Here is a 10710-nt window from a genome sequence, read left to right on the forward strand (position 1 = left end):
CTCCTCCTTCGGTGTGTCCCAGAGTGTGGCACGTCTCCCTCGTCACACGACTTCAGGAGGTACACGAACACATTTTTTTGCGTGCTTGTTTCAGTAGGTTTCTAATATTTATTTTACAACAGATTACTTTTCAGGAGATAGATTACAGTCGATTATTTTTCTCTATAGAGAAAAAACACATAGCTCGCATATTGAACTCCTGAACTCATAGGTACTACTGTTTAGGGTGAGATTAAGGTATCGCCAGCAGATCCTAAGATACACATTAAGTCAAAGCCATAATAGGAAGTCCCCAGATATAACCAAAACCATGAACGAGGCCCAAGGAGGGCTGAGCTGAGAAGGCCCTGCTCTCACCCGCTGGGTAGAGCATCGGGGTTTTGTCAGGGTTCAGTCACCGTGATGCCTGATCCCTGCCCAGTCTGCCTGCGACACTTCACATCACCGCCACAGGCCAAGGAGGTTAATCAGTGGCCGCCTCCCGGGCTCCCCGTTTCCTGCATAACTGGTGCACTGGTTATGTTGCCTTTGGGTATCAGAGAAGGCCCCAGGGCCCCTCTCTGTTCAGCAGACAGTGAGCTGGTTTGGGTTTGTCTTACTGTTGAGAAAGAAGAGGGTGGCAGTGATTTCCCCAGGAGCCCTGGGCAGCTGACTGCATGTCATGGGGTTTGCTGGCCTGGAGGCATTTTAACAGCAGAGCAAATCCCATGACTCCATGGGACTCCCCCCCCCCCCCCCCGGCCCCCGTGCCCCTGTGTTCGCTGCTGTGCCAGAATGCTCTAGCGAATAATACTGCGTGAGTGAGTAGGTCCCGAAAAGTCGTTTTACTTTACTCGGGTTTCAGGGGAAGAGGGCACTTGATCTTGTAGGATTTGATTTATTTTAACAATTATCATTTATTTACTGAGTTATAACTTTCTTTCTAGAAAGGATGTGAGATGACTTACAAAAATGCATCCAGTAAGGTAGACGTTTAAAAGAACAAATGAGGAAAGTGAGGCAGGAAAAATAAAACGGAGCCAAGAGGGAGGACTGCCCCACAGTGTCCGCGGGCTCGACACTTGCGAGTGGTGGTGGCCCCTCTCCCTCTGGGCCTTTCTCTAAGAGGCTAGTGGGACTATGGATAAAGGTGCCCCCCTGGATCTAAGGAGGGGCTTCATGAGCTAGACAGCGGCTCTCAGCTGGCTGCGACTTTTTTGTACCTCTGTGAACATCCTACTGTAGGATCTCAGAGGGTTGTATCCTAGCCCTAGAAAGAGGCCCGAGGTAAGGACTGCACTTTAATGCCTTCCTGGGGCATAGAATCCGAGGGAAGCGAGGGCGACAGGGCAGGAGGGCTGTGTTACCACGCCGGCCACTGCCTTGTAACTTGCACAGAAGGCTGGGCATGATCACAGGGCATCTCAAGAGAAACTGCAAAAAGCTACTGCGTTTGAAACAATCTGTTGTCAGCAAGGAGAAGCCAGTAGTTTATCTGTGGCCTCCTTCCCCAGTCTCCTCTCTCTCACTGGCCAAAATCCCCCCCCCCGGGGCATTAACTCCCCAATACTTTTGCCTGGGGAGGCTGCAGCCCCTGCAGGTCCGGTGAAGGGTGCAGATCTCTCTGTGAGTGGGCTCTGCAGCTAAGTGCTCCTGGTCTGGGGCCAGGGCTTTCTAACGGGGGGGGGGGGGGGTAGGGGCGGCCTCCGCTCGGACCTCGCAGGCTGGGAGGAGAGAAGCAGGGTCAACCGATCTGGGGTAGAGTTGGGTGCCTTCAGTCTGTGCACAGAAAGCTCCCCATATCTGGATAAATCTGGAGTTTCCAAAAGAGATGGTGGGGACCACAGGATCAGAAACTGCACCGAGGCTCAGAGGTTGTGGGGCAAAAGCGTTTTCGTTTCCAGCTTCTCTGCTCATATCCATTGGCAGATACAAAAGCATCTAAGGGCCACTCCAAATTTCTGGGTTGCCTTTCCCAGGTCATAAGCCAGCCTCACCATTAGTGAACCTTGGGGCAGACACTATTCATCGCCTCCCTCAAAGCCATTCCCTTATTTCCCATTTTTCAAGAGTTTTGGGTGGAGATCTCTAGTTCTCAAGGAAGGAGGGTCCAGTCCCTGGGCAAGGTGAGCAGGGATCATTGATTTCATGTCTCCTTGGAACCTGTGCTCGCATCCTGTGTGTTCACATTCTGGCTACGGCCAGGAGGGGAAGTCTGCCGCGGGGCCTCAGGGAATATCTTCCTCTCCTGTAAGAAGGGGGGATAGTAGGTCAAGTTCTTTGCCCATGTTGCTGCCAGTTTTCTGCCTTTGAACGTGATCACTTGCGGGAACTATCGAGGAGCTGCGGATACTATCTTGCAACCCTGAGTGGACAGAACAGACCTTGCCCCAGGGGCCTGAGCTGGCTCCACCGAGCTGTTGATCAATGGATTTCTTGTTATGTGAGAATTAAAAACCCTACCAGAAGGCTATTCTGTTACTTGAAGCCAAAAGTAGTCCTAAGTGGTTATAACTAGCACTGCAAGGCTCTGTGTGGAGCAATCAGGGAAATAAAAGATGCCCTGTATATGATTTTCATCCTCAAGGGACATTCAGTCTGGTTTGGGGTTTGGCAAAGTTTTTCAGCAAAGGGCCAGAGGGTAAATACTTTAGGCTTTGTGAGCTGTACAGTCTCAGTCACGACTGCTCAACTCTGCAGGTGACAAACTCTGCAGGTGACAAACTCTGCGGGTGTGACAAAGCAGCGCAGACAATGCATGAGTGTGGCTGTGTTTCAATAAAACTTTATTTATGAACACCAAAATCTGCATCTCATATACTATTATTTAAGTCACAAAATATTCTTATTTTCCCCTCAACCATTTAAAGATGTAAAAACCCTTCTTAGCGGGCTGTAAAAACCATGAGGTCAGCTGGATTTATTCACAGATTACTGACCCCTATGCCAGGCAAGGAGAAGCCTAGGGGAAAAAAACTCTCTTTTTTATTTACAGGAAGGGAAAACTGAAAGTAGGGGAGAGACAGGCTTTAAACTTTAGCTCTTCTTTCCGTTTTGTCCTTGAATAAAAGAAAACCCCTGGGCAGCTGCGAAGGGCTGACCCACAGCCGAGAGAGGACTGGAAACCAGTGCGAATGGAAGAAATTCTCAAGGACTTCCATGTTCTTGAGGGTTAGTTTGAGGAGTTCTCTCCTCCCCCTACATCACTGAGATAGTCACCCACATTTTCTTCTTTTAACCCCATTGTTTCTGCTTTCAAATGTTGGCCTCCAGTGGACCTAGAGTTCACTTTGTATGAAGTGTCGCGTGGGGATCCAGTTTCATCTTTACCCACGCAGTAGCAAGGCTTCCCAGGGCTGCCTTTCGAGAGCCCCCCTTTTTCCCGGTGGTGTGGTGGATGGGTGGGGGCGGCCTGGGTGTCTGTCACCTGCGGGAGGGGAGGGTCACACGTAAGGATGTGCAGGTGGGGACCCAGCAGCAGGGAGAGGAGAAGTCTGGAAGTGCTCGTGGCGACCTGGACTCAAGGCCTTAGGGAGAACGTCCCACATCACACCCTGAACACGGGGACACGGGCGTCAGCACAGCACCCCTCTCCACAAGCACTGGGGAGCAGAGTCCCCTTCAACACGGGATGCGGGGGATGCGGGAGTGAGGCGAGTGGAAAAGAAGACAGACTACAAAGCAGGGGGCAGGCGTCTGTGGAGCCGCGATGAGCATGTGCTTCCAACAGGGGAATAAAATTCACGTCGTCATCCAGGTTAGCGCCGTGAAAAAGAGTTTACGAGCATCTTGAGAAAACAGGTCTGTTCCTGCCGCGGCCCGGGGATTCCTGACCGCTCTTGCCTCCCGAGGGAAGCGTGGTGATTTACGGGCCACAGCAAGGCAACTGCTCCCGGGGGGTGTGGCAGCTCACGCGGGAGTGAACCGCGCCTGTTGGCAGCTGTGGGCGGGTGTCTGCGAGTAAGCGAGAGGGCGGCTGGATCAGAGGGTCGACAGTGACAGTGACAATGAGGATTACCTTCCTATGCGAGACAATAATCTGAGTGTTTCACATCCTCACAGCTACCCAAAGGGGCGGGGGGGGGGGAGCAGGTGCTTTAATTGCCCTGATTTTTCCAATAAGGAGACTAGGGCACAGAGAGGTGGGGTAATTTGCCCAAGGTCACACAGCCAATAAGTACTGGACCTGGGATTTGAACCCTTGCAGTCTGGTTCCAGAATCTGCCACCGAATCCTCTCACTGTGCTGAGGGTTTCGCCAGGTGCTGGCAGTGTCCGGTGAAGCTGTATCACCAGCACCACTCAACTTACGCTCTTGGTATTCATGGTTTAATTATAAAAGGTTTAACTTTTTGAAAATATGGGGACATTCGGTACTACAGGGGGGACAATATACAACATTTTTTGGCCTTAAAATCTTTTCACAAGCACATTTGTCCTGTGGTTTTATTTCTCAATAAATTAATATGACACTACTTTTAAATAAAGAGCATTGAGGGCCATGTTCTATGCCGGTGCCACGAACTACACCGTGGAGTGTCCTTCCCGGGCCTGGATATTGAGAAAGACAAAGGTGAGATGGGGCCGTTTTGATGGAGGACCAATGATGACAAGGTAACAGGTTAACTGGACCTTTTCATCTCTAATTGTGTTGTTTGTAACTCGGTCAGTGGGAAAGATGTGGGCACGTCTTCCCTAGTCTCTAGAGTAAATGGCTGCATTTCACGCTAACAGACAGATTAAAGGACTGTCAGTGAGCAGAACCAAAAAGAGAGGAAAGGAAAGGATGAGAATACTGCCAGGGAGCTGTGTCAGCGGGAAAGTTACAGATTCCTGTATTCGGGCTCTGCGGTGGCAAACTGCTCTTTCAGACCAATGTTTTGGAGTGTGTTCAAACCAAGAAGAAAGCGGCAGTCTTCATGAGCCGCTGATAACAAGAGGCATTTTCAGTGGGACTTAACGCTGGGCCGAGGCCGCGGCAAGCATGGAAATAACCGCGTCTGAGCCCATTGAACTGATTGGTGCTGTTTGCTGATGAAAAGACCCCATTGATTCAAGTTTTCTGCCCCCGAAGCCCTTCATCAAGTGTGCAAGGAATTGGCACGACACTCCCGGCCAAAAAGAGCAACACCATGAAAAAGAGACACGTGAAGGAAGCGGACTTTTCTGGCAGGAACGCCCCAGCGCCTGTGAAAGGGAACACTGGACGTCTGTGGGGCCAGGGCAGGGGCCACAGCTGTCAGATGAGGCCTGAGCGGAACACGTGGCTTCTGTCGAAGGAGTCGGGCTTCTGGGGAAGAATGAAGGCCCGGGCTGGGCCGAGGCGGCAGAGAAGAGCTCAGAATGGTGAAAAAGACAGCTGGGTTGGCACCGGGAAGGGCACACCAGGCCCTCTGACACTTCAGCCCCCAGGGGCTCAGCCAGACCTGCTGAGAGGAGGTGGCTGTCCCTCTGGGTCAGCTCACACTGGACTCCACCAGGACACACAGGGCTGGAGCTTAAAGGCTTAATCCAGCTTTTAAGAGGAGAGGATTATGACAACATGTTTTAATAGGTACATCCTTCAGAAAGACAGCAGGACTGGGGGGCACTCTCGTGAGACTAATGAAAGGGACAGTCAGGGAACAATAGAGGGAACTCTCCCTCTATACACACGTATCTTTATGTTTCTTTTCATTCTATGATTTTAAAATTTCAATTGTATATAAAAACAAAGTAGTATATGCCACCGCGTGTAGAAAAGGCACACCCGGAGGTAAACACACGGCACCCAGCGTGGGATCGCCTGGGTCAGAGCCCAGGCCCCATGAGCCTGTCTAGACAGAGGGAGGGCCCCTTAGATTCTCAGCCTCACAGAACCTGTTAGATGTTCCGATCATGACCACTCGGGTCAGCAGATGAGCCACTGAAGGCCCCGTCAGACAGGCACTATCAGGAAAAGCAATACAGCGTTCAGGCTATAAAGAGAGAGGTGTGATGTGGTGGCTTTTATAGACTTCTTTAAAGTCTGGCCACTCGGCTTGCTCCGTATCAGTGTTTACAACTCTTTCTCAGTGGGTGACTTTGGTGGGATCCGTCCCCACACTCCTCCCCTGTCCTCTCGGACAGTCCCACCTGCCTCTAGGACCCAGGCATGAACATAAATAAATCAATCCCCACAGTCCTTCCCACAGAAACTTGGAAGAAACGGGGACTATTGTGCTAAGTGAAATAAGTCAGACAGAGAATGACAAATACTGTACGATTTCGCTTATATGTGGGATCTAAAGAACAACATAAATGAACAAACAAAACAGAAACAGACTCATAGATACAGAGAACAGCCTCATGGCTGCCGGGGGGGGGGGGGGGACTAGGAGGGGGTGGAGGGGTGAAAAAGGTGACGGGACAGAGAAGCGGAAATCGGCAGTTACAGAGTGGTCCCTGGAGGTAGGGAACACAGTCAATAATACTGTTACAGCTATGTATGGAGCCAGGTGGGTACTGGAAATATCGGGGGGAACACCGTAAAGTGAATGACTGCCTAACCACTGTGCTGTACACCTGAAACTAATTCAAAATAATATCGAATGTCAAATCTAATTGAAAAAGAAATTTGAAAAAAGAAATTACAAACTTACACGTAGCAAACAGAATACTTAGCGTCCCAGAGACAACTCGGAAGAGGGGGGTTCTGTTTTAAAAACCAGCCTATGCTCTTCAGAAAGTGAGCTGAGGGAACGTCCCAGGTTAGGGGAGACCAAGGAGACACAAGGACTAAACACGACGCGGCATCTTGGAGGGGATCCTGCGTTTGGGGGGAGGGGTGCTATAAAATATGTTACTGATGATTGGCCAAATGTGAATATAAACTAGGGATTAGGTGGTAGTATGGTATCGACGTTAGATTTCCCGATTTGGGGAATGCACTGCGCTTTTATGTTATCAGCATGCCCTTGATTTTAGGAAGTGCCGGCTGAAGAACATAAGACTAAATGAGCCTGATGTCTCTATTTATGGTTCATAAAAAACAGTAACAAAAAGTAACATACATGTATGTGTATATATATATATATATGAAGATACACATAAGTATATGTAAATTAGTGCGCAAATGCGGCAAAATGTTAAAACTGGTCCATATGGATAAAGGATATAAAGGAGTTACACTATTCTTGTAACTACTTCAAAATAAAATTAAAGTTAAAAATAAAGTCATAGAAACACACCTTACTTCGGAAATGGGCTGCCTCGAGAGATTTCACTCTTGGCTAATGTTGAAACATTATTTTGAGCGAGGCGCTGATAACTAGGTTGAGAAGGGACGGAGTTTTGCAGGAATTATTTCCACTTTGAAAAGAATGCTGGAGACGGACAGTTGGGGGGGAGGGGTCATTTATATCAATCGTGTGTAATGGGAACCCGACCTCTGTGTTCCTCCCCTGTGTCTCCAGTCCTGAGAAATCCGGCAGAGAAAAATAATACCGATGTGCATTACACCCTCTTTCCATCAAAATCAGGCTCGACGTAGGGTGAGCACGGCACCTCGCAGCTTGCAGACCTCCACACCCCTCAAGCCCGTGGCCCCAGGACTTTCTCTGCTGGAGCAGCACAAGCCCCAGGCCACCCGGAGCTGAGCTGCCCCGTCGCCAGGCCCTGGCACGCGCGCTGGCCTAAAACGACATGTGCTGTACGTGTGAAGCACACACTGGGTCTCAAAGGCCGCATGAAAAAAAAGATGTAAGATAGTTACTAATTTTATACACTGATCACACGCTGAAACGGCGTTTTAGGTACATTGAGTTAAATCGTGCGGAATATCAAATTACTTTCACCTGTTTCTCTGTACTTGCTTTAAACGTGGCTACCAGGAAACTTTAAATGGCTTACGTGGCTCACGTTGTATTTGTCGTGGTCAGCGCGCCCGGGCCCTTGCTGAGCACCCTGGCATGCTTGTCCTCGCATCAACACCCCTTCATCGGGCCACTGCCTGCAGGGGGCCTGCAAGCCCCCCAGAGCCGGGGGCCCTTCTGTTTTTCATCCCTACTTCCTAGCACCGTGCCCGGCTCGCCAGACAGAGCGTTGTGGGGCTAGTCCTTACGCTCCTTTTCAATCGAGGTGAGATTCTCATAGCAAAACACTAACCATTTTAAAATGAACGACGCGGTGGCATTTAGTGCTTTCCCACGCTGAGTGGCCTTCGCCACGGTCTACTTCCCAAGTGCCCTCGTCACGCCAAAATAAAACCCATACCCACGAAGCGCGCTCCCCACCCTCTCCTCCCTGCAGCCCCCCAGTCACCTGCGGATCTCCCCGTTCTGGATGTTTCACATAAATGGAGTCATGCGGTAGGTGACCTTTTGTGCCTGGTTTCTTTCACTTAACAATGTGTTTGAGGTGCATCCACATGTTAGTGTGTATCGGGACTTCATTTTTTTTTAAATGTCCCTTCGATTCATATCATCCCGTCCCACCTGCGATGCGCTCTCCCGGTGCCTCCTCTGTGCTTATCCAATTTAGCTCATCCGGCTAGAGCTGCAACAGCCGGCGGGGCTTGGTGATTGCGGAGGGGAGCGTACAAGCATGCGCTGGCCTCGTAATTCACTTTCCCCTCTTTCCCTGAAAAGCTAGGAAAAGTATGTTGGCTGAAGTGTAATTTCAAAACTTAGTAAACCTGAAAACGAGGGCGTTTAATTACTCATTCGTGCAGAGAGCACCCAGACAGAGACTGAAGAGCCAGACCAGGACAGAAGCCGGTGAGTCACTTGTTAACGCTTAAATCTGAAAAACGTGACTCCGATTGTAACACGTGTAGAAGCCCAGGTTGGGACAAGGCACACATCACATGAGCTCGCTCTCTCCTTTGAACCGATTCCTGTATCTTCGGTTTGTTCCTGCCTTTCTGCGCTGCCAAATATCAAAGGCTCTGTTTCAACAAGCCCTGGCAGCTTGGAGAGGCGCTTCCCCTCACTGCCTTATCACATGCTCTTTTTCAGAAACAGCACCTCTTACCAAGTCACCGGCTGTCTCGCTTTGATGGGCCCCCCAAAGCTGTTCACACCCTAATCCCCGAACCCGTGAAGGTGTCGTGCGGGAAGGGGGAATTAAGGTTGCAGGTGGAATTAGGGTTGCTGATCAGGAAATGAGCCTGTCTTATCAGGTGGGCCCCGGGGAACCACACGGGTCCTTATAAGGGAGAGAGGGAGGCGCAGAGCCAGCGCCAGGTGCGAGGTGAGAAAGGGCCCGGGGCCCTGGGCCAGGCCATGCGGGCAGCCTCAGGAAGCTGGAAGAGGCAAGGAAACCGGCTTCACGGCAGCTCCCCTGCTGAGACTTTGGTTCTGGCCCGGGGAGGCCCGTTTCAGGTCTAACTTCCAGAACATAAGACAACAGATTTGTGTTGTTTTAACCCTTCCAGTTTCTACTGTTTGTTGCAGTGCAACAGGGAACAAATACAAGAGCTGGTTACAAAAGTCGGGGAGAAAAGAAACTTAATCTTTGTTATCTGGCTTAGAAACACCAGTTTGAACTGCGAAATCACTAAAATTAAAGGTGTTAACTGCACCCACCACCACCAGCAGCAGCAGCTCCCGGGGCCACCGGCCCGACCCCTGGGTGCGGTTGTCACCTGGCGCTCCACAGGTCCCCCTCTGAGCGGCAGCCGCGGTCATTACACCTCAGGTGCTGCTCCTCAAGGCAGGACTTTGGCCACCACAAGGGGCGTCAGAAACCAGGACACTAAAGGTAAGCTAATGCCTTCTCGGAAGTTGACTATTTTCTCAGCGTCGTTTGCAAACTGAATAATCACGTTGATGATACCAAGTCACTGGGACGGTTCCCTCGGCCAGGGACTGATTTCAAACGTTATTTACAGTGTGATTTTTATACTTTTAAAAAAAGACCCCGAGGATATTGTGCAAAATAGCCTTGTATCTGGTCCTACGAAGCAAACGGCTTTGTGTGCTGTGGGCTGTTGCTATCACGGCGCCCGCGGCCCACGGGCAGAGCCTGGGAGTGAAGAGCCTGCCTTTCTGCCACTGTCCTGTTCATCTCCCCCTGACAAGGCGGGAAGGAGGGAAAGACAGGACAGACTGGGTCACCGTGCCTGTCTCCCCATTAATTAAGGTTTTGTCACAGAAGAGCTTGACACTTCCCATTTATTTAAAGGTGGAGGGAGTTCACCTGGCCAAAAACACGAACCAGAACTGTCGGTAACGAAGGGCAATAACACTTCAAAGAATAAATCAACGGTAAGTTTTTCCTGCACTGAAGCTCTTCATTAAATTCCGAAAGTTACACGTTGTTGTAAAAAGCAAGCAGAATTATATAGATTCTTCACATAGCATAAAACACCTGAATTATTCATTTGTCTATGAAAACAGTGTTTCCATCATGAATAGTGCATCCCTTTTGCTGTTTTTTTCCCTTATATGCTTCAAAGGCTGCAGCAGGAGCTCTAAAGAGCTGAGTGTGGCCTTAGGGCAGGGAGCAGGCCACTCCCGCTCTGCGGATTTCAGCCTCACAGACTATTTCTCTTCCTTGATAGTGTAGCTGAAACATAAATCAATACCCCAAATTTTACACACACACCCCCACACAGGGCCTCTATGTCTACTGAAAACGGTTATGTGGGTGTGACTTAAAGATCACACCCAGTAAAACGTTCGTGTTCCACATTCTCTGCACATTCGGTAACCCGAAATAATTTGATCGTATAAAATTCATGCTCCAGACAAGCCTGTTTCGCCATTTAATG

This window comes from Miniopterus natalensis, chromosome 10 (assembly GCF_054644295.1).
Source record: "Miniopterus natalensis isolate mMinNat1 chromosome 10, mMinNat1.hap1, whole genome shotgun sequence".
In the NCBI taxonomy this organism is placed as follows: domain Eukaryota; kingdom Metazoa; phylum Chordata; class Mammalia; order Chiroptera; family Miniopteridae; genus Miniopterus; species Miniopterus natalensis.